Genomic DNA, 25,478 nt, shown 5'->3' with positions numbered 1-25,478 from the left:
TTTAAGATATTTGAGAAAATACTTGATTGTCTCATTTTCATTCATTATATTCATTTTAAATACATATTTGGAAAGTTTCCTTTTGTAATATCATACTATGCTAAAATATATCTGATACATATTTGAAAGTCATATTTCTATAAATATGTAGTTAAATAAAATTAGATTCTATAAAACCCAGAGTTATAGCTATGTATATGTGTAAAGTTTAAAGATATAAAAGTAAAATCATATCAACTAATAAAATAATGAAATATTTGTCAAACATTTTTTTCTTATTCTTATAAGGCTGCCTTTCAATCTGTTGAAAAAATGAATTACTAGAATGGCATAAACATTTTTAAAATTGTAACAGTCAAATGTGTAATAAAAGAGATTCAGAACTTTAATTTTACCACATAAATTCATATTTACTCATATTCACATTCAAAAAACTATATATATTTCAATTATAATAAAAAATGTATCCACATTATGATAAAATCTGAAGATTGGAAACAGGAAAAATCTTTAAAGGAAGATATCAAAAAGGTTGTTTCATTCATTGGTGCAGAAATAAACTGATACTTGATGTTTCATAAAAATAATGGAAATCAAAAGGCAGTGGAATGACATTTAATTGCTGAAAGAAAACAATTGCCCATTCAGCTTCTATACCCATTTTAAAAAGTATCAGATTGCAAAAGGTATCAAGAGGATATTATAAATGGCAATACATTTGACAAAAATAGGGATAAAACACACACAAAAAAGGAAATCACTTACCAAAGGGTAGAGCAGAGTAAGTAATGTGAATAATTTTATATCTAGTAAAATATTAAGTGTATTATAATAAACCTTTACACCACAAACACACACTCACATGCACACTCACTCTCTCAAAGCCCACATGATTATATGCTTAAATTTCCCAAATATATAAAGAAAAATTAAAGTAAATTTAACATCACTCAGAGAATAGAAGAAAATATGTAATAGCATATTTTAAGAAATCATCATAATTTCAATAGCAAACCTTGAATAAGATATTAAAAAGAAAATGGCAAACAAAACTCTTATGAACATAGGCATATAAATACTATCAAAAAGATATCCAATTGAATCTAGGGATATATAAATCCAGTACACAGTAAGATGTGTTCTCCAAATGTAAGGTTGATTTACCATTAAAAAATTCAATGTATCTTACCTCATTAACAGAAAAAAAAATTTGTTCAAATTGACATATTTGACAGGTTATATATTAAGAATAAAAACTACCGGGCGGGGGATTTAGCTCAGTGGTTCTGCCGCCTGCCTCTTAAGCACAAAGTCCCGAGTTTGATCCCCAGTACCAAAAAGAAAAAAAAAAAAACTAATAAAAACTACCAATAGAGTAAAATTATGAATGAAAATAAAAGACAATTTCCCATTAAGATTATTTATGCAGGATGAAAAGCAAAAAAAAAAAAAAAATCTTAAAAAATTCCTCCTGTCTGAGGTAGCTGACCACTACCACTGCTTGTATTCCACATTGCACTGCAGGTTTATATCACTCAAATAAGGCGAGGAAAAGCCACAGAACTGGAAAAGTAAAAATAAGACTTTCATAATTATAGACAATATGATTGCTTATGAAATAATCCAAAATTAGAAATCAAATATTCAAATAAATGATTGCCCTTAATGAACCCAATAGATAAAAGTTCAGCATATAATTAATTTAAATTTAAAGTGAAAAATAGAAAAAAATTGAAGATATATGCCATTTTTAATAAGATAATATTGTGTAAGTAATGATATGGAATTTATAGAACTAAACCTTTCTTTTAGAAAAGGAATGTTAATCTTGGAAAGGAGGTTGTACCTGTAAAGGAGAGAGCAATGAGAAACTTGGGCATTAAACGTGTGGTAATTTTTGGTTTGGTCTTCAGACTGTGGACTGTGGAAGTTCTACGAACATTTATCTGTGTGTTCTGAAGGGTGTATTTCAATCAAAATTTTGAAAAACAATAGGAAGTTTCCAGGCTACTTTTTTTTTTTTTTGGTAACGGACTCAAACTCGGGATCTTGTGCTTGCGAGGCAGGCAGTGGAACCACTGAGCTAAATCCTCAGTCACTCCAGGATACTTTTTAAAAATTTTATGCAAATAATCATTTATGTTCAAGATAATGCATATATAATATATAATAAATAAAAGTAAAAGTAAAATCCATACCTAGACTCCACTTTAAGGAATCACATATTACTATTAATTTTGAAACATCTATGTGTTCCTTTACCATCCAGTTCCATTCTTTCTAATCTCCTAGAGGGTACAATTAGCATGAATTATATGTTAATCATTCACTCGTGCTTTAGAATTTGTTTATATATACGTATATAACCTTGCTTTTCTCTCAAGTATTAAAGTGTTAATTTCAAATTTTTTCATAAATAAAATACTTCTGTATTCTTAGATAATTTTTTGTATTTGTTCACCAGTACTTTGATGAATTAAAGGTCATTTTGCTTTCATTCCTGCATAGTAATCCTTTCATGACCATATAAAACACTTCACTATTCATTTTCTATGCAGGCACCATGACCTTACTTGTTATATATCAAGTAATGTTTCTATGGAGTTTCTTGTGGAATTTTTCTACCATATATTTTTATAAGGTAATGTATGTCAAATTTCAGAAAAGAACTCTTTATACTTCAAAATTAATTCAGCGAATTATGAACAGAATTTTTAAAACACAAATACAATAGAAAAGGACAAATCCTCTAAAGTGAAATAAATAGGACACACATGTGTAAATACCGAATAGTTCCTCTAGTGTGAGAAACTGAAAGTGTAAATAAGGATTAAAATGATTAAAACGAATAATTCATAATTCGAAATACGAAGAAAAGGCTCAAAGGGGTAAGGGGAGAGATCAGAGTTACAGGCTGGAATCTGGAAAGAATCCATATATAGACTGTGTTTAAAACTATAGGAAGAGATGTACATAGAGACTAGGCTGGAGCTCATCAGTGGGTTGGGAAGGAAGAGTCACTGAGATCAAATAAAGAAGGGTGTGTTTCCAGAAGAAGCACATACAACTATGTACAGTACACAGTACTCGATAGTGTGATAAATGACTGTTACTATTTTAGGTACTTATAAGATGCTGTGCTTTTCATCCTTTAGAGGATAATCCTATTTATATAAAAGAGTTTACTGTAAAACATTGTGCTGCTATGCCAGTGGTAGCCTCATGTATCTCGTGTTTAACTGCGTATTTGTATAATATCAAGGGGCCGTCATATGATTGACATAATACATTTTCAGTTTTCACTTAGAAGTTGAGACTCTGTGTGGTACTTTGCGATACACATGGATGAAATTGCCTAATAACATATTTCTCAGATTATATTTCCATCACGTGTCACACGACCGTATTGAAATTTCAATTTTAAAAAATGTTGCCTATGTGGATTCTACTAGCTAATTAGAAATTTTTCCAGACTGCTATTTTTTCAATATTAGTTTTGAAAATCTGTTTAACACAAATCACACCATCTGATGTCTTTTTAATGCTTGAGATGTTTTAAATTATTTGGAAAAGTGTTTAAGTACTTTTCAGTTTTGCTTTGGTTCACTTCTAATATATTTGAATATTATTATAGTTTTTTCCCCTTGCATTGTTTTTCTTTGAATAATTTTAATTTATATATATGAGTGTGTTCGAAAATAAAGTTATACATTTAAAATAAAAAAAGAAAAGGACAAAATGCCATTCTGAGAATATGACTATTTTTTTGCATTAACATTTTGTTATTTTTACCAGTGTGAATATGGCCATCAGTTACAGAACTGCTCAGAATACATTGATGACTGAATTTTCTGGTTCATAAGATTTGCACATTATCAAATTTACTAGACAATCACTTTTTCTGGATATTATTAAACCAATTCATATATACACCAGATTCTTCCAGTCAGATGTATTTAATTCTTTTTCAAATTAATAATTTTTAAAATGTATTTAGGCTTTTTGTCACTTCTTTCTAATGAGATCTAGTATCTTATGTTTATTGTCCATTTCTGTTTTTATTTTCTTAGAAATGTTTTCTCATGGCTTTTGTTCTATTTTTTCATTGGCTATTCACATATTTCTCAGTGATGTATATAAAATTTAAACTGTATATGGTCCTGATATTATTTTTCCAACAGTTGTATGTATTGCAAATACCTCTTCAGGGTAACATTTTCCCTTTCGTGTGTGGTCCTTTTTTACATAGTGCTCAATTTTCATATAAGATTATACATTCTATTATCTAAGAATAGATTATACATTCTATTATATAAGAATAGTTTTCTTTTACAAAACTAAGGTAAAGATATTTTGGAAACTAAGTATTTCATATTTTGGTCTCAGAATTGCTTGAGGTGATTTTAATATATGCTGAGATAAGAATAAATTTTGTTATAAATAACTAAATATCTAGGATCATTTGTTGGATGTTTCCCCATTTTTTTGTATTTTCAATGCCAGTACTGATAAATGAATCTGCAACAAATAAGGGGGCCTGTTTTAGAGCTGATTATTTTGTTCTACTGGTCTGTTTTTCTACTCCCTAGACAATAGACAATACCATGTGGACTGAAAAATTAAATTTTCATAGTGAGTTTTAATATGTATCAGAGAAGTCATTTCACTCCTGCTATTTGTTTGTTTCTGCATCTTAGTTCTTATTTAAACACATACACTCTCTTGGAATTTTGATTAGAATTATGTTGAATTGAGACATAAATTTGAGAGAATTCATCATCTTCTTTCTTTACCCATGACTATGCTTTAGCTCTTTATTTTTTAAATTTTCCTTTAGCAAAATAGTTTAAATCTCAACCTGAGGGTATTGTACTTCTTTGAAGATTTTAATTCCTAGCTATCTTAGCTTTTTTATTGTATAGTAATGTTGTAAAAAGATCATTTTCTGTTTTGTTGAAATTTAAAGAGGGTACCTTATTAAGTAGTATTATTAGTTCTAGCAATTTCATATATAATATATACAATTGGAACAATTATATGCAATTTTGAAACAATTATATTATTGATGAATACTGGTAGGATCCATTTCTTTCACATAAATACAAATGTATAAATTATTAAAGTCAACTGAATAAATATGACCCAAAGAGTACAAAACTTATAATGTATTCTTATAGAATTATAATGTATTCTATAACAATTATAAATGGAATAAGTTTTATATTTAAATATTAAATGAGAAATTTCCTAGAGATTTGCGATAGCACCCCTTTATTAGAAGTAGAAAGGTAGATTTTTAGTTTTCTAAAAGCTATAACAATAACAGGTTTTGAATTTAATCATAAGATTTTGTTTTGTATATTGAAATTATCATATGGTTTAAGTGTATTCATTAAAATTTACAAATTGATTTTCAAACGTTAAACAGACTGCATCACCTGATAAAATGAACTTGGTTACGAAGCTTTACATATTCACACATTGTTGAATTCAGAAATGTCAATAAGTATGGGTTTTTCTGCATTTAATTTTGCATCTGAAATTAGTTGATAATTTTCTTTACTCACATTTTTGTTAGTAGAAGATTATCTTAATAAAATTTAACAATTCATTCTACTTTGATTACAATGTAGAGCCAAAATTATTTGTTTTTCCTCATTGAACAGATTCTATCAATGATTGTTTCTCTCCTTGATTATTTGGCTTTTAATATTTTATTGTAGAATAAGAATATAAGATCTCCCTTAATGCTTTTAGAAAAGGTCAGTCCTCTACTGACATCTGAATTTTATCTAATGAAACTCACTTCAGACATCAGAACTAACTGCAAAAAAAAGATAATAAATTTGTGCTTTTAAAGACTCAAAACATAAAACTGTAAAATAACTTGAAGACTTTTTCTGTTTTATCAAAAAAAAAAAAAAGAAAAAGAAGGGGAAGTATTGGTTGATTAAATGTCTGATGACATTTATTAACTGTATTTGGGGGAAATTTTGGGCTTTGATTATGGGACCACTTTTATTTTTTATTATTTTTGAGGCAGTTTAAATCAGGAATATATTTGCACAAATATATCCAGGTTAAATTTCCTTTGTTTTACTGGTACACATGTGTTCAAATATTTTTTCACTTCATCAACCTCTCTGCATCATTTATACAAGCTGATCCTCATTCCAGTACTTTTACATAATCATTTCTGCAAAATTTTTGAAACTAGTTGCTTTGGACCAAATAACAATTTTTGTTTGTCTATTATGGTTTGTTTTCTATATCATTAATTGCTGCTCTTATATTTATTAATTTTTTTCAAATTCTTTCATTTTACTAGTTTTTGGGGTACATAGATCTTGAAAACATTGCTAAAAATATGTTACTTCTATAAGTGTTTGAAGTATAAACTAGCCTATAAATTATTGCTCTAGTTTTATGCTTCAAGTTTTGATGTTATTATAAATTCTATATTATCATAATGTTAATATTTAGCACAATTTCCTATTTCACCCTATAGTAATTTAAGTGTGTTAAATATTTTCAAATATTTTCCATTCAATTTTACATATATATTTCTAATCTAATAATGTGCTATGAAAGATACAAATCTGAAATTTAGGATTTAGTAAGTATAATTTAGTATGGTGCAATTTTTCAGTGTTCATATGTCCTTGATTACATATTATTTATTTCACAAGAATAAATATATGCCACTGTTTTTTTATGTCCATTACATCAAACTTAATTTATATTTGAGTATTTTTTATCTATTTTAATGATTTTGTTTTGATCACTCCTGAGAAGTATTTGGTAAGTTTTTTCTTTTTGTTGTGTTTATTGACTTCTACTTGTAGTTAAGTCAATCTACATTTAATAATTTAAAGTATCATAACATTCTATTTTGAATAGCATATAACACTGGATTATTTTTCCTAAATAATTTAAAGTTGTACAATTATGGAGTAAAGAGTAAAATTTATAATTCCTAATAATGCTTTTTGTCCTAATTGTTATTTTAAAGATAGTAATATTTAGATAATCATTCTTTCAGGTGTTATTTGTTTATTACTTGGTTTTTCTGCTTCTACATTCACCCCTTCTATTTTCTGTGTTTCAGTGTATCTCATGAGAAGCATATACCTGGAATATTTTTAAATTCAGTGTGAATTATTTTTCTTAAAATACAGTATTTATCTCTAGTACAGTTATTAAGCACACTTGCATATGTTCTTGTAACTTTATTTTGCATTTGTATGTTTGCCCTATTTTTTCCAAGTTTGCTCCATTTTTCTTCTTTCTTGATATCATTTGAACTTTTCTACATTTTTCCATTTCATTATGCTCTATAATTTTAAATATTTTATATTCCCTTCATAACTTAAAATGCATCTCAGAAATAGTAATATATATATAATAACTTCAATAAGTCTAAAATAATTAGTGTACTATCTTTTCCTTGGAATTATTTGACTTTGATCATCTATTTTTCTGTATATCAAATTTCAATTTTTTATTAACTTTACAAATTATATATTGCTGGTGTATACAGTTGATGTTTTCTCTTTATATTGATATTCTGTAATTTCTTTGCTCACTAGTCTTCCTTATGATTCACATCTTTTCCTACTTATAAAAGCACATTATTTTAATTTTGAAGTAGTAATTATCTTTTTGAAAATACTTTTATCTTGATTTTATATTTCAAATAAATTTTTGAAGAGCATACAATTCTTAGTTGATTGTTATCAAGAATTATGATGAAGGGGCCGGGGATTTAGCTCAGTGTTTCTGCAGCCTGCTTCGCAAGTGCAAGGTCCCAAGTTCGAGTTTGATCCCTAGTACCAAAAAAAAAAATTGTGGTGAAGATAGTATTCCAGTTAATTCTAGCTCCGATCTTTAGTAATACAAAATTGGCTTTCAGTGTAATCGTCCTTTCATTGTAAATAATATATATTTTCTCTTTAGCTCAGTGATGGCGAAACTTTTAGAGACGAGTAGCCCAAACTGCAACCCAAAACCCACTTATTTATCTTAAAGTGCCAATATTGCAATTCAACCTGAATACTCAGGTTTTAGTTTAGAAAAAGTAACTCATATATTAACATCTTTTCTCTTCAAAGAACAAATAACTTGTATTCCATATATTCACCATCACTGTTAGCTGTTCTTCAGATCTTTGGTATTCACTTTGCTACTTTGATGGTCCAAGTAGATGTCATTTTATTTTTTCCACTTGGAAAATATTCTATCTGAATCAGTGATTCATGTCTTTCAGCCCTTGTGTCCGTCAGTATTGCTTTCCTGCAGCCTTTCTTTTTATTCTTCCACTTATATTCTTGTCCTTTTCCTTATCAGCCTTTCTTGTATTCTACCTCTAGGCATCTCTGCATTTCTTTCAGAATAATTTTTCAGATTTTTTATCTCATTTATTCAATCTCCCTTCTGCTGTTTCATATCAACTATTTAACCCATTCTTGTATTATATATTATTATTTTTCTGCTCACATTAGATATTTTCTCTGTTGTTTTTACACCTTAATTTCTTCCCTTAGATGCATTGAACTATTTATAATATAATTTGCATCTGCAAATTTCAATTTCTGGGATGTTTTTCAGACTCAGTCAACCATCAACCCGCCACACTGGTGATGCAGCCTGTTGAGAGTAGGGCACTCCTACCATGTTGGACAGAATTTGGTCTCTATGCACCATCTTTTGTTTCATAAGTCATTAGAATCAAAATTCAAGTTCCTTGTGTATGGTCTGAGGACTCAGTGTTGCCTGGATTCATAAGGAAATTTTTGTTCACATTCTCTTTCAGATAAACTTTGAAGAATTTTTAGATAATCTGTAATACATATATACACATTTATTTCATAATGATGGTTTGCTAATATTCCATACTTTTATGGGGTAAAGGCCGTGTTGTCCTGAAATAGAGTTTCTTCTCATAAATGGTATATGCCAAATGCAAAGTTAGGGTTCATTGGCTAAAATGAATTTTATTGAGCTATTGGATATTTTTCAGAAAAGAACTTGATTTAAATAGGATCAAAAAGGAAGAATCACTCAGAGTTCTGATAGAGAAAGAGAAAAGAGTCTTGGCTTAAGATCATATTCATTTAAATAGCATGAATAGATAAAGGTATATTTAATTTATGTTCTAAAAGATATGTGTATAGAAATATACACATGCATATATTTTAAATGTTTATTTTTATATGGGAGAGAATATATTCACAAAGTATTAAAAAGCACATATATATCCACAGGCACAAACTCTCCCACATGCACACAATACATACTTTCCAAAACCTCAGATAATTTCACAAAAACCTGAGATGTTACACAAGTTTCCATGCTGGAAATTTTTCCCTAGTTTTATTTACTCACACAGTATGAATTTATGCCTATGAATTCACTGGCCACAGCCAGTGGCATATCTAAATTACTTTATATACTACTTATTACAGTTTAGAATTGAAGTTTCCAATAATGTCAGAGCTAATGAAACCTCAACATCAAGGCTTTCACTCTTAGGAAAAGTACCACAGGCTCATAGCCCAAAGTAGTTTTCTTTTCTGACTTTGACAGGTTCAAGAGAAATAAAGAGATTCTGAGCCACTCACTGTCATTTCTTACTGAAATTGAATTTTCTTCAAAGTTGTTTCTCTTTCTAAATCCTTCACATATGAAATAGGGAACTGAAATGTTATGTCTTTGTTTCTGTGATGTGTACAATATATTACTCTATTCCCCCACATGTCTCGTTACTACATAAATGAAACTGAGAGCTTAAGTACAATGGGCAGAAGCTGTTTTATGTAAAAATACATGCCATTTATATGAAATTTTTCCAAGAGTTAGCGTAGAATATTTAAAAATAGTCACTAATTTAGGGTGCAAGGCATAAAATCAGAATTAATTAGTTAACTGAAATTTATATAAAGTCACATCTGTGAGACTTTCTCTAATTTCCAGTTTATCTTGCTAGGGCAGCTGTATCCAGAAAGGATCTGGTATATTATAGAGATCCTGACACATAGTATTTTGCTAGTGAACATTAGCTGAGTGAATAATATGACATTTGTTTACTGGCTCCAATTTCCCAGATTATAATTGTATCCATGTGGAATAGAAGAGGTTCAACCTGAATCTTCTATCCATTCCTTGCCATGTCTCTTATTGGATCTTTGCTGATAGGACTAAGGAACTTGACAGAAAATTAAACAACCATTTATCTTCCTGTATTTTCTTCAAACTTTGTGTGTTGTTATTTTGAGCATCTACATCTCTCAGTGCTCTGTTGGTAATAAAGCCCTCACTTGATGTATCTCAAAGAGAAAGAAGTAAGGTGTTTGACATGGAGATCAGTCTGCTCCCCTCAACACACACACACGCGCACACACACACACACACACACACACACACACACACACCTGAGCAAGACAGGCAAATGTTAATCTAACCATGCTCAGTGCAGAGGTTTCCTTACCTATAACCTATAATCCATATTGTCTGTCCCAGAGAAAGTTCTCAATTCTGATGGGTGCAAGACAATGGTATTTGAGATTAGTATGTGATTTTCTTTCAAAAGTGATAATATCACCAAGTTATAAAGAAAATGTACAGGAGATCAAATACAGTGAATGACACATAAACATTTTTGATATACTTATAAAGAGAGGTAAGAAAGAGAAAGAAGTTGGATAAGGATGTACATGAATATATAATAAAATATTCAAATATGAGAACAATTTTGAAGGATAGAGTATAATAGCCAGCTAGTCTCCATTTTTCTACTTTTCGCTCTCCCAAATTCTAATACATTAGCCACAGACTAGTTAGAGGAGTTTTAAAATATAAACAAGACTTTTCTACTTCTTTGCTTAAGAGCTTTCATTTACTCCCTTTTTGGTTAGTAGAGCCTCCCTGACTATACCCAGTACTCCAGGGTCATTAAGATCATCTCTCCTGGACTTTCTTATTCCCTTCAAACATGCCCAATCCTCCTTCAGGATTTTATACCAAATCCTCACCTGACCAAGAATATTTTCCCCTGGACTCTGCACAGCTGTTCTGTCCTACTCTTGACACAGAAGGGGCATCTCTGATCATCTCGCCATGGTAGGTTATCTCCACACTCAGTTTATTCCTTTCATGGCATGTAACCACTTTCTGTCCTGTTATTCTCCTTTCGTTTGTATACAATTTTTTGCTTGTGCCATGAGAAATTGAGATTTGTGAGATTTACTGAATACCTCCTAAAATACTACTCTTAGAGCTTGAGATAGAAATATGAATCACATATAACAGAAAAGTTTACGACTCATGATATGCACCTAATGCATAACAGAAAGTTGGAAAACGACTAGTGAAGTGCTTTAAAAAAGACTGAGATTGTGAAAGTAGCAACCCATATTACTGTGGCCACCCAATCTTACTTGCACATCTTGTTTATTTACTTGCACATCTTCCTGTTTTCGTTATCCTCATTATGCAAATTTTGTGTTTTTGTAAACATTTCTAAATAATAAGGTAGTTCATATGTCTGCGAATTTTGGATGCTTTGATTTTATAAATCTATAAATTGTACTTGAAAATATGGTGAACGTTTAAACTAATTGATTGCCGTGAAAGACCCTTTGCCATTAATCTCCTCAAAAGACTTCCTTTCATTTCAAAAATGCACTTATTCATCATTTTGCCCCCCTCCTTTTTCTGTTTTTTTTCTCTATGTAATTCAGACTGGCCTTATTTATAGAAATGTCACAGTCTAAATGAGAGAGTCATTCCAGCCATCTCATGAGGTATTCACCTAGTTATTATTTTGATTCAGTGAATATTGTGCTGCTACTAATATTTCACATATTCCTTTGGTTCTTCTTGTACAAGATGATCTTGAAAGAGACTTTTGAATAGGCATTAGGAGAAATAAAATATTATAAGGAAATATATAGCTAGGGACTTAGCCTATATGATTACTTATCAATGAGTTTCAGCAAATCAAATTAAAACACAAGGGAGATTATAATTTTCTAAATATCATTGTAAACTACAAGGCGAAATTTCTTTTGAGTGTTAAAATTTATTATACTTAAGATCTTTGTGAGAGAATAAAGAATAATTGTAAACTTCTAAGATAATGCATTTTCCTTCTCACACTTAGAAAGTAACATATATAAGCCTTCTGTCTGAGAAAGATTAGAAATATATTTTCTGATTTATAGTGAGTCAATAAATATATTGAAAAACAGCTCAAGGTCACAAAGTTTGACTGAATTATGGGATTATAGAATAACACACCTTTTTCTCTGAAAATACCATTAGAAATCATCTTTTCTAACACTCTTTATAATGAAGTAAACAGAAACTCACAGCAAGTATTTAGTGGGAAATCAACTAAAATGACCTAAAACTAAACTCTTTCAAGATTTTTAATATTTGAGGCCTTGATATTTGTTTAGCAATATGTCCAAAATAAAGCAGGTGCTTAATATTTTGTTGAATAAATTTCTTCTATTTTCACCACAGTGTTGAATCTGAATGTTTCACTAAAATTGAAAAAGGCTAAATTTAACAATGAGGTATGAAACTTGGTAAATGTTCCCATTGTAAATCAAGGCTATTCAGCACTTAATAGATGCTTTTTTGTGTGTTTGGGTGCAGAAAAATAGTATAATTTGAAAAAAATTTTTATTATCATTTAATTATTAAAATTATGGCCAGTAAATTACAAAGACTACTAAAATATTTTCATTTTACTAGGCCAACTTTTACTGCAATTCAGTTCAGGTTATGAAATGATTACTTAATTTCAGTTAAGACTGTTGAAATATGGAATTGGAGATGATACCTAATTCATTGAAGAACAGAAAATTGTATGACCTTTTCAATTTAATTATTATAAAAACCCAATAGTTACAGTAGTATTACTTTGATGAATACCTCTAATGCACGAGGTTGTCAAAAGTAGCTTATCTAAAACTAATTGAAATTTTAAAAAACCAGTCTACTTGTAGGAAGGAAATGTCTATTGAAATGTTCAGAGAAGAGTAAAATTATATCCATGGATTTGAACTTCAAGAAAAAAAAAAAACAGACTCAGAAATGATTTGCCTTTGTTTCTTTTAGTTTATAGATTCTTTCATCTGAGATAGATTAACATGAAAGATTGGGAATGGGATACCAGTATATTCAGATGAAATCAAGTATAGAGCCTTCACAGAGAATTTCTTAAAAGTCTTTTTACATTCTCATTGCCTTGGGAAAAATAAAGCTGAGAGTTAGTTAATCTAATCATCTACATTTACATTGCACAGTTCAAGTAAAAAGACAAATACAGATGACTACTTTTCAGAAAGCAGCACCAAATGGAGCAAGACTTTTAATTTCTAGTGTTGGTAAACTTTGCTGTGTTAAGATTATCAAAGAGTTTTAGATAACAGTAATAAAATTCAATTTCTAACTTGGGAAACTTAGAAAGAAATTAACTGATGAAAAGTAGATTTCCATTTGTAGTATAAGAATCATTGGGGAGAGGCACTAATAAGAGTGTTATCCCAGTCTCCACAGTTAGAGAAAACCAATATCTCCTGAGCTAAACCTCGTTAACAGGTGGAAATCTAATGCCTGGAGATGAGAATCTTTATATCCTGATTTACTGATGTACTTATACTTGAAAATAATTCCACTATTTTTCCCAGTATAAGAACTAAATTTGGAATCTTGCATAAATTAAACAACAGATGAAGTTGATGTCATTGCTATTTCTTTTTTTCTCCTGAATGTTTCTGAAGAAAGGCACCATATGATAAAGCAGCTATACTAACTCCTTGAGAAAAAATATAGTACAAATGAACTTTGGATAATGAATACTATTACTTTAAAATTTTTTTCTGAATAGGCTATTCCAATACTAAAAATCTCGGTTTCAAAACACAGGCAGTATCACATAGATATTGTTTTAAGAGCTAGACCATGGCATAAATTGAGCACCAAAACTGTGACGTCATAAAATTCTGAACTAAGTCCTGGTCAGACATCAAGATCACTCTTCTAAATATTCACTAGATTGGACACTTTGGCCATTGATCTATTTGTAATCAAGAATATAATTCTATATCCTGTATGGTTTACAAGGCCTGTGGTGCCTGCATGCAGTAAAGATCCTTGGTGTCTTAATAACTATTACACAGGCTCATTGATGTAGATTATACCATTCATCTCTTGAAAAAAATATGTTAAAATGAACGCAAATATTCTTCTTTCCACTAAATAATTTAGAGTCATTTGGTAAATGGCTGATGGACAGATTCAGGAGTGAAATACTTCAAAGGATACAGTGCTTTTTTTTTCAGCAGGGAAATCTATACTATGGATAGTTTATCATTATTTTATTGAAATGAAATATAGTAATAGTAATTCTAGCAAGACCGATCATCAAAAGAGGTATTTGTTTAAGACCAAGGGTAAAATAGAGATTATTAAGTTAATGATGAAAATGGAGCAATATAAAGTACCATGACTAAATTACATCAGTATTCTACTAAATATGTCCAACACCTCTGTCCTTGCAGTTTGATGTTATTTTCAAAATGTTTTCTATATTGTTTTACAGAATGTTAAAATTACCACAGTATGAAACAATGAATACAATGACCTTAAGGGATTCAGATATTTCCTGAAAAACTCTGAGAATAAGAGATATTCATAGATCCAAAAGGTTAAAACATAGACTTTATTTATTGGTATTGTGCATGTTCAAATATGCATTAATTCCATTTTTCTAACTGCATTCAATAGATGCCTCCAACTTCTCTATTTTCCTTCCTGTTTAACTCCTTTGTTTTAAAATAAATGTTTACCAAGGTTCATGCCATTTTCCTTTCTGTAAACACAAGCCTGTTCACTTTGAGTGCACCATCTCCTAAATAAACTTTGCTGGCTTTTCTTTACCATCACGTGCTGTGTCCAATTCTTTGCTCATCGCTCCTATGAACCTGTCCCGAACCCCTTCACCTCAGCTCTAAACTCAGTCTGGGAGATGAATTGTGGCCCAAAGGGAAGACCTAAAGGTCCAAGGGAAGTGGCACTAGTGACCACACAAGGCCAGAGATGTCTGACATCTGAATCCTAAGAACTCCAGCTTTATCAGGGATGCCCTAAGGCCAAAAGTGTCAGGGACTGCAATATTTGTAATATTTGCACAACCTCATTCTTACTTCTCCTGCCAGAGACCCATCATGCAGAACATCTCATCTGTTCCACCTGGAAGAGCAAAAGGTCAGAGGTACCTGATGTCTGAGCCTTTATAACACTCTACAAAAACATTAATCTTTGCCACAGAACTGAGCCCTCTTTGGGAGCTGACCCTGCTGAAGAATTCCTCTCTGCCCCTCCCCATATAGGCTACCTCTTTACCAAGCACACCGTCAGTGGCCGCAGGGATAAAGACAACTTCCTGGCCCCCTCACACTAGGCCAGGTCTCCTGACCATATGGCCCAGAGTCAGGGAACTCGACCTAAGCCTACCCCCTCCTACCCCCATCCCTCTGAGCATACTGTCACCTAATTAAACTGTGTTTCTTCCTTTAAAAATGTTTTTAAGTTTATGAAATATTATCTATGCAAAAGTGACACATTTCACATGACTTTTTAACTTTTAATTTTTATTAGTACATGTTTGAAGTATACAATGATTACATTCATTGTAAAGAATTGGTACATGCACAGGACACATCTCCAATTTTTCTCCCCTTCTTTCAACCTTGTCTTTTATTTTGCCAGAATCAGATTCATTTCTTTATCTTATAAATCATTAAAAAGTTAATTATCATATATTCAGATTAACAACCAAGCTAATGAGTGAAAAATATATAAAACACATAAGACATTCATACTAAATCAAGATACACTTTTAGATACATTGTCTATGCTGGATAACAATGATGTTTTTCTCTCTTTTCCTTTTATCTCTTTTACTTCACACTGTACTGATATATTGAGTTTTTCACATGAGGGAAACCGTGTGATATTTAAGCTGGTGTGCCTGATTTTCTTCACTTAATATTATGGTCTGAAGATGCATACATTTCCCTACAAATTACGCCTTTATCCTTCTTTATGGGAGTGTAGTCCTCCATTGTGTATAAATAACACATTTTCTTTATCCTTTTATCTAGTGATTGACATAAAGGCTCTTTTCAAGATTTAGCTATTGTGAATTATGCTGCTATAAACATGGGCATACATACATCTCTGTCGTATGATTTTTTAAAAGACTCACGAATAACACCAAAAGTTTCTCATTGTGAAGTTTTCCTTAGAAGGGTCTCCTATTTAAAAATGTGTCGGCTTGAAGCAAGTCTGTCAATGAATTCTTTACAGTGAATGAAGAACCATAAAAGTAGCCAGGGAAGCTGTTGAATCAAGCTCTTTTCTCACATGTAGAGCAACATGCCAGCAACAACAGAGGTATCTTGGTCATCTAAAGAATCAATGAAATAAAGAACTTCTTCAAAGTAGTAGTGGCGATACACACTGTGGTGACAGTACATTTGGCATTTATACAAAAGTGAAAAGTGAAGAATGCATAGCTTTAAAATGCTTCCTCACCATCAAAGTCAGAAAAGGATTTTTTTCTTTATATGTCTGGCTTTTTATAGAAAATTAAAAGTCCATGTACGTAAAGGGGAAAAATGCATTGCATCACAAGGGAAGAATACCTGGAAAGACCTGGCTGTGGTTAATGGTTTCCTAAGCATCAGATGTGCTGGTTCCATTTGGCCATGCATGACAATAATTTCTAAATCTACACTGATTCCTAGGTGCCACAGTTTAGATCTTAAATGCCCCCCCAAAGCCTCAGATATTGTGGGCATAGTGCTGGGCATGTGTTACTGGGAGGTGTAGACACGAAGGCAGGGGGCTGGTAGTGAGAGGTTTATGAGTAGTTGGGAGTGTGCCTTCCAATGAGACTTTGAGGTCCAGCTTCTTTACAATTCTCCCACCGCCTTCCCTGTGAGTGGTTGTGCTCTGCCATATGCTGCTGCTGTGAGCAATGCCTCACTCAAAGCAAAAGGGCCACCAGTCATGGACTGCACCTCTAAAACTGTGAGCCAAAATAAAACTTTTCTTTTATATAAGGTGATTTTCTCACGTATCTGTTGTTATGACAAACAGCTCACACAAATAGACTTATTACGAAGTTTCTTAGCATAACTATGTGAGGATTCTAATTCATTCAGAGGTAACAGTAGATTAAGTCTCCCACTATTAAATTCTGATTTTTTAAACTTTTTCAAGTTTACATTTTTTCTCCTACCAATCACTGTAAATTTTCTCATATGTAAGACTAAACACTGGTTATATTTTGTAAGATAATATTCTTAGAAAGTGATTGAGAATGTTTTTATAATGTGTAAATGTGTTCCTTCAATACGATTATACTGTGGCTATTAGAGTGGTTTCCTCCTAACTATGATAACTCCTGTTTAAGACTGTTAGATTGTACATGTCTCTCTACCTGTATAGATCTTCTAGGTCTCTCTTCCAGAAATGTTGCTGTGACTATATATCTATAAATATTGTATTTATATAGTCACCCTAAACTATTTTCTTTCTTGATCCAATTATTTGCATAAGTAATTCATCATCGAACAATAACAATATGTACTATTCAGTGAGAATCCAAAAATAAGTCATCTAGGGATACTATTCTTAATATAACCTTCCAATTTCCACCCCGTCTAGATTGCACCTTCAATTTGATGATGAAGAGTTTCAAACATTTCCATAAATGTTCCTGAATTTCTTTTGCCTTGCCTAATGATACAAGTGGTTGTTTTTCCTCAAAGTTTTTTACAGATTACAATGAGATATGTTTATTGAATACACTGTATCTGACTTACTATTTTTCTATCTATTCTCATACCAGATGTATAAGGTAAATTTACTATTTATACAATAAATCAGCTCTATTTTTATAGAGGGAGAAACGATATTTAAACAAGCTGTTAGGTTTCTAAGGGCAAACTTAAGACACCTATGACACTGCATGACTGATGTTCAGGGCTTCCTTACAACATGTCTACTGATGACTTTATTATATTGTCAGAAAATATGCTGTTCTGTCTCTCCATTTATTTCCTCTACTATGTAAATTTGTGTCCATTTTTGTTTTATGCATTCTAAGTAAGTAGGACAAGTGTTTAATAATTATTTACCTTCATCCTATAAAATCAAACTTGAGTCTTTACAGAAAATATTTTCCATTGAATATTTCTTAATGTATTTTCTTTTGAAAATAAAAAATAATTTTAAATATATATAGTATATACTCTACTTACTTTCCTCTCTCATCTCAATAATTCAGTAATGAAGTAAATAATCACAATTTTTATGATTGGGGACACACAGAAATTCTGTATTTTAATGAACTGATCAGATTTAAAAGAACTTTGGGATCTGTGTTTCATGGGATTCTTTTAGCATCATCTAGTAATTTTCTAATTATAATAAGGTTTATATAATCAATAAATATTATTATGAATTCACACCTTTTATTGGTATATACTATATTCTCCTCTACATGGAGAAGAATAGACTAAATGCTTTAAATTCTTTGCTACAAAACTGACAATTCTTGATGGTTCATCTAAACAAAATCAACAATTTCTGTATTCCAGAAGATATAGGATGATTCATCTAAAAATAAATACATTAATTATTACCAGGCAAAATTGTCAGTGCACATATTAATAGATAATGCCAATATAACATCAAATTATCATTTATTTTGATTAATTTGATTACAGATTAATTTCATTTAATCAAGCCAATCAAGTAGCGAGTGTACAACTTCTTTTCTTCAACTAAAAGAATGGAGTTTGAATTGAAGTTTTTAAATTATTTTGTTCTAAACATTTGATTCCCTGAATGAGTATAAAAGACATATTTAATTTTTTAAAGGTTAAATTAAGTTATTGACTTAGGCTACAGTACATTTGATTAGATATATATTTATTATTAATTATTTGAGAGTATAATAAGTAGATTAAAATCAATGTTGAATTAGGGTATCTCTGCCTTTCACTTTACTATTTTAAAATAACACTCATCTTTAGGAATAATTTATTTGTCTTTATATATCAGTGAATTTATAAGCACAAAAGTGTAAAACCTGTATTTTTACACTGGATTAAAAATGTCATCAATTCACATTTTCATTGCTAACTCATAAGCTTGTACATTTAGAAGCCAAAGGTGTTAAGATTTTAATTTCTTCCACTACTTTTCATTACAGAGGACAACATTTTCAGCTTTCCTAAAGAAGAAATTCCACTTTCCTGTCCCTGCAAGCAACATTTATAATTTTTGGAAATATTCGTTTCCATTTTCCAACCACTGAATGTAAACACTGATCTTAGGAGAAAGAATGTGAGTTACATTCGGCTCAGTCACAACTTCCGTTCTCACATTTGAAATCAAGTAATATTACAATGTGTTGGTTGTGTTTATGTAACATTGCTTTTTAATTCACACCTGTACAGAGGGTTTCTTCTGCAAATGCCACAGCAATAGCTTTACAGTATCACATTAGAGAAAGATCACAACTGTTTCTTACCTAGACTTCTCTTGCAAGCCATACTGTATCATAACTGCATGGATGGTGGAGAAATACAGAATAATGTTGTAGAAGGAAATACCAGGCATGTGTGAGCAGTGGCAATGAAGTGTGGCAGGGAATCTGGACAAATGTTAGAACTCTGGTAGAAGCGGTGACCAGAGAAACTCTACATTGAACAAGTATTGAAGAGAGATGACAACAAAGGAACCTGAGATATTTTATATTCAACTTTGCCTTGGGCTAGAGACTGAAGAATCACTAAGCAAGCACTGGAAAATACTCAGAAAATGCTAAATTTCTAATCCATAGACATTCACTAATTATGTAAAAGAAATATTCAGGCTTTAAAAACTTTATTAAAATAAGAAAAAGAACAAATTTTTCCTCAGTATCTTTGATGCAAATTGAATTGTACACATAAAAAAGTGGCCTTTGTTCTGGAAATAATAATCAGGTTTGCAGATGCATGGTACGTGGCAGAACAATGAGAAAAATACAAATATTGGAAAGAAAACTTGTCAGAATTACCGTAAAGAATGCATCTATTTTATAAATTCAAAGGTAGTTATGTAATTATGAGTGAGCCTTTTATTTTTTTAAAAAAAATCACATTCAATATTTTCCTGTTTAGTAGTCAGAAAATAAATAAAAGGAGACATTAAAAATGGGAGTTTTGGGGCCGGGGATTTAGCTCAGTGGTTTCACCGCCTGCTGCACAAGCGCAAAGACCCGAGTTTGATCCCCGGTACCAAAAAAAACCCGGATTTTTGTACTAGTAATTGAAAAGAAGCAGAACTTCTTTTATTAGTTTCATTTGTGTGTGTGTGTGTGTGTATATATATATATATATATATATGTGTGTGTGTGTGTGTGTGTATATATATATTTATATATCTTATTTATTTGTCCAATTTTCTGAAAAATGTTTTAAACTGGAAGTTATGACATTGCTTTAACTGGTAACTAACTTTGTAATTCTAATTCATTCTCTTGTTTACTCTGACTAAAATAGTAGACAAGACTGAGCAAAGAATTAAAACATTTTGTCTTTTTAGAACTCTCCAATTTTCACATCGAGGGCCTAGATATCTAAGGGAAAGTGAAAATCTATTTGTCTACTAAGCTTCTATTTTTGTATGTTCTTTCTTGATTAATGCTGTGTAATTTCCCAGAAGTCAATAGTTTTATGGTATCTGTAAGACTTTCTTAATACCTTTGTTTCTAGTCATTAAATTTGTCGGAGGATACAAGGCTAGAAGGTTTTATCTACCTAGCTACAGAGCTGACATAAAGACTTAGTTTGGCACCAAATTGATACGTAATTTATGATAGGAGCATAGAAGCTTCTCATGTTTTCTCCAATATTAGTAAATTAGAAGTTCCTTACATATTTTATTCACTACTGGAATATGCCTTTTTCTCATTAAAAATGAAGAAATGCAAGATCTCTGAAAACTGTCTCTAAAAATAGAACTAAATATATGCTCTGTTTTTGCATATTTTCATGTTTTCAACACTACGCTAGGTTTCTAAATATTTTCTTTCTTATATAATTGTTCTTGGTTTTCACCAAGTTCAGGTCATAACAGTCCTTCTATGGAAAGGATGGTATCATTAATTTGAAGGCAGAAATAAATGTTTCACACTGCGATTTAATACTATTTCTGAGAATAATTTCTTGAGACTGATTGTATTAATGCACTATAGATGTTTTTCTTTAGCATAAAAAGAAATGACCGACATCTTAAAAAATCTTCTTGTCTTCAAAAAAGTCAAGTTTCTACAAATTTTGTGTTTTAACATTACAATGACCGAGGGGGAAAAAATAGATCAACAATTGACACAAGAACAAAAAAAGCCTACCTAAAATTTAGCTTCTAGAACATCTCCAATTAAGTGAGTGAACCAATGCTTTCCATTTTGAACAGAAGTTCCACACCTTTTCCAAGAACTGAACAGATTTTTGTGCCCACTTGGCTTGTCTTCAAATTTCCATTGAATATCAGTTTTTGAATGAAAAGGGACATTTGATTTTGCCAGTGCCATGAGCCATATAATATGTACATTACTTTGTTCATCAAAAGGCAAACTCTTTATCTGTGGAACAATATTTGAACCTGTGGATCATAAGTATTTTTTCGTTAATTTTCCTAAGCAGTATATTAGGTGACCTATAGAATAATTTCTGAAGATTATTCATGGCAAATTCTACTTTTATATTATTATTATTATTATTATTATTACTATTATTCATTTATTTACTGTTTGATATGAAGCCCCCTTTGGGCTGACATGTTCCCATTCTTAAGTCCTAATTAGATATTGGTTTTGAAAATCCTTACTCTTTATTTACCAAAACAATAAAACAGCAAACTCTCCTAGTTGTAAAATTTTATCTAGATACCTACTCAGGAATTTTTAAGCTATTAAACCATAAGACTTAGAGAAGCATGTTATTCAAAATTTTACTTATGTTTGTTCTCACAAAGATAGATTCATTCAAGTATTTTCAAAGTAAAAAATAACCATATTTCATCACTCTACATAGTTAGCATAGCTTTACTAATTTTTTATTTACTTCTTTTTGCAGTACTGGTATTGAACTCAGGGCTTTGTACAAGCTAGGCAAACCACTGAGTCATATTCCCAAACCTTATTAGTTCATTTCTAACACACTGAAAACTCAGTTTATCATGACCATACAGTTTGTTGTGTACTAGCATTCTGTTTTATTTAAACATCTGTCATTATCAACAACAATATTAATAATAACTTGACTGTATTGTCATGTGGCCAAATTGAGATACACATTTATGTGTTTTAAATGTAGAAAAGTAACACTTAGAAGACTGCATGTTTCAAACTTTCTACTGTTCCTTTGATTAACCTCATTGGTATCTTAGTCACTTTCTTGTAGCTGACACAATACCTGGCACCTTGAATTTAAAGGAGTTAGGTTTATTTTGGCTCACGTTTCAGTCTATAGTTGCCTGGAACCAAGGCAATAGGACACCGACAGAGGGGCGTGGCATAGTGTTGAGAAAGCAAAGAGTGAGGGGAGGAGCCAGGGAAGGAGAAATTTCTTTCCAGGTCCTGCCTCCAGCCACCACTTACAACCTGGCCCCACCTCCCAACATCAAGCCAGCACAGACCTCATAATTCAGTCACTTTCCAAGAGCCCTGCCACTGAGTGCATGAGGCTCTGGGCCACATCCAGGCATAAATCATAGCACTAGGATTCTGATCATTGAAGTTCAGGTTACGAATCTGACTGGAACTTGTCCCGCAGCACACTCTGCATCACTACTCAAACAAATTATTGCTTTTACTCTTGGCACCAGCTTGGGAAGAGGGACAGAGCTTCTGCTTCACTGCAGGGAAGAGGGTAATGGCATTTGCTGTTGAGCACTGGGAGACTCCATGATGCTGCTGGGCCTAGGGGTTTTGCCGGGATTTGGTTCATGAAATATATCAGACATTCTAGGGGAAAAAAATGTTAGGTACAGAAAATAGGGAAAGTCAAACTTCAGCTTCAGAATTTTCCATCATTGACACAAGGCAGACGAACAGTGATTGTTTACTATCACTAGTCACAAAGGAGAAAAACACTAATATAAAACTGGGATATCATAGCTTTTTCTTTCTAACAACATCTTAATGAACATTTTGTTAGTGAAAAATCCAAAAGGAGGGTCTTTTAAAAATCAGAGCTCTTCCTAGTTTCACCAAATGAATGTGTACTTGCTGTTCTCCATTATTTTAGGATTGTCTAAAATGCCCTCGTTTATATATATGTACATTAGTATGACCTTCAGTGAGTCACAGAGCTGTAATCTCTCTCATTCATCTCATCTTACCAAGCAAGAGGCTTTCAAAGAACAATAAAAAAGAACTAGAATTGTATAACCTCTTCTTCTGAGACATGCTAGCCTATTTACCCCCAAGAGGTCTCCATATTCTGAATCTATAGAAATAAAATCATGGCACTGTTAAAGTACAAATTCTTGTAACTCAATGAAGACTTGGAAATAAATCAGTCAATAACAATGAATTTAATTATACTTATTTCCTATCTATAGACATGACTGATCTAAAACAGTAAAAAAAAAGTTAGAAAATAAAATGAATATTTGTTTATACTTCATCTGGGAAAGTTAATAATTAAAATACTCATTTAGGGCTCAGAAATTAAAGTTTGATAGAACCCAGATCTTTCTAACAACATCTAAAGCACCCTTATTGCAAAGTACAAATATTCCTCTTTAACCCTAAATTGAAGTTATTACAATAATAAAGCTTATCTTTTAAAATCAAATTGTTAACTTTACCAATATAATAGAATGAAAGTTATACCACATGAAGGATTTTTCCTATTCTCTGTACTAAATTTTCTTCCTTTATCATTCATAAATATTTATTACTCATAAACATATTCTCATTAATGATTTAACATAAAGTATACCACATAGGAAGTTGTGCTAAAATGCAGAATAATTCAAAGATTTATGAAGGATCCTGAAATTATAAATTTCTAGTAAACTAATAGTCAATGCTCTAGCTGCTGGTCCGCACACATTTTCAGTAGCAAGAATCTAACACATTGGGGAAAAGAATTGATATAGACACTGAAAACTTGAAATACAAATTCCAGATCTCTAACTTCCAATCATAAAAGACTTACTTTTCCACTCTGGGCATTTCTGTCCTCAGCTATGAAATGAGGGCATTGGAGTATGTCAACAAAGTTTCTTGCAGTTCTAAATTTAGACATATTTTTTGTATTCCATTTTCTAAATATTCTATTATATTTTTGTCTTAATTCCCTTCACTCATTTTTAAAGTAACACACACAAAAGAAATAAGCCTATGAAACTGTGCCAAGAACTCTGGAATGACTTTCCATAAATGCTCTTTGCCTGCTTCTTGAAGAGCAATGCAGAGACCCCTGCTGTCTAGACACACCTCAGCCACCAGCTGCTTCCAGTCTGGTTTCAAATGGCTTTAGTCTCAGAGAGGTGCTCAGCAGGCCCACTGGCTTTCAGCTTCCCTATGCAGCTGTTCACAATTCATAATGAACAGAGTCAATAATCTCCCTTTTTTTAAACAACCCCTGGTATCTACCAAGCACAATTCATCTCTCTTGCTGTTGACCATGAAAAAAAGCCGAGTACAACCTTTTATATTGAAGCTTTACTTGCAAAGCTTCAAAATTGTTTCAGTGACCTTGACAATGCAGTAGTGACTTAAAAGAATAGAATGTAAATGCCACAGAAAGTACTGTATTCGTATTTATGTTACCCATTTGTATTATAGGGAAGCAGGAGTAGTTTCAATTATCCAACCACGTTTTTCCTAAATATTGTTTCCCCTATGTAAAAGTGTCTTTAACTCCACTGAAGTATCCACTATGAACTATTTCTATTTATGCTCTTCTGCATCAAGCTTATTAAGTGAAAAACAAAGTTCTACAATGTATTATGTGCAAACAACTTATAAAAATAATTCTTGCTAAATGCAACAGAATACAGTGTAACAAATATTCAATTAAAGAAAGAGCAGGATCAGCTATCATTTTCCATCCAATAATAAAACTGACAGTTTTTAGAACTGCAATAAATTAGACTTTTATTAAATCAGACATCTTGGAACAAATTTCATTAGCTAGCAACACATAAATGTGAATTGAACATTTTGGTTTTACTCAACTGCATACTTGCCACCTTCATTCACTAAAGAAAAACTTATTATTCTTAATTCATATTCTTATGATACACTGAGCAGAAATAGCTATAATATGTTGCATGTACTAGGAAAAGTTAGATAAAAGGAATGGATAAAGAACAACTCTCTTCCTCAT

At 31.3% G+C, this 25,478-nt stretch overlaps 1 protein-coding gene across 1 annotated transcript in view; it reads right to left on the bottom strand.

Annotated features, from left to right (window-relative positions):
• Positions 1–25,478, bottom strand: part of Galntl6 (polypeptide N-acetylgalactosaminyltransferase like 6) — a 1,152,292-nt gene that overhangs the window by 1,016,690 nt on the left and 110,124 nt on the right. The window lies entirely within an intron of this gene.

Source organism: Heterocephalus glaber, unplaced genomic scaffold (assembly GCF_053883595.1).
Source record: "Heterocephalus glaber isolate CG9 unplaced genomic scaffold, H.glaber_assembly_v1.0 deba00001461, whole genome shotgun sequence".
Lineage (NCBI taxonomy): Eukaryota > Metazoa > Chordata > Mammalia > Rodentia > Bathyergidae > Heterocephalus > Heterocephalus glaber.
The sequence above is the reverse complement of the archived record's forward strand: the minus strand, read 5'-3'. Positions and strand labels throughout refer to the sequence as shown.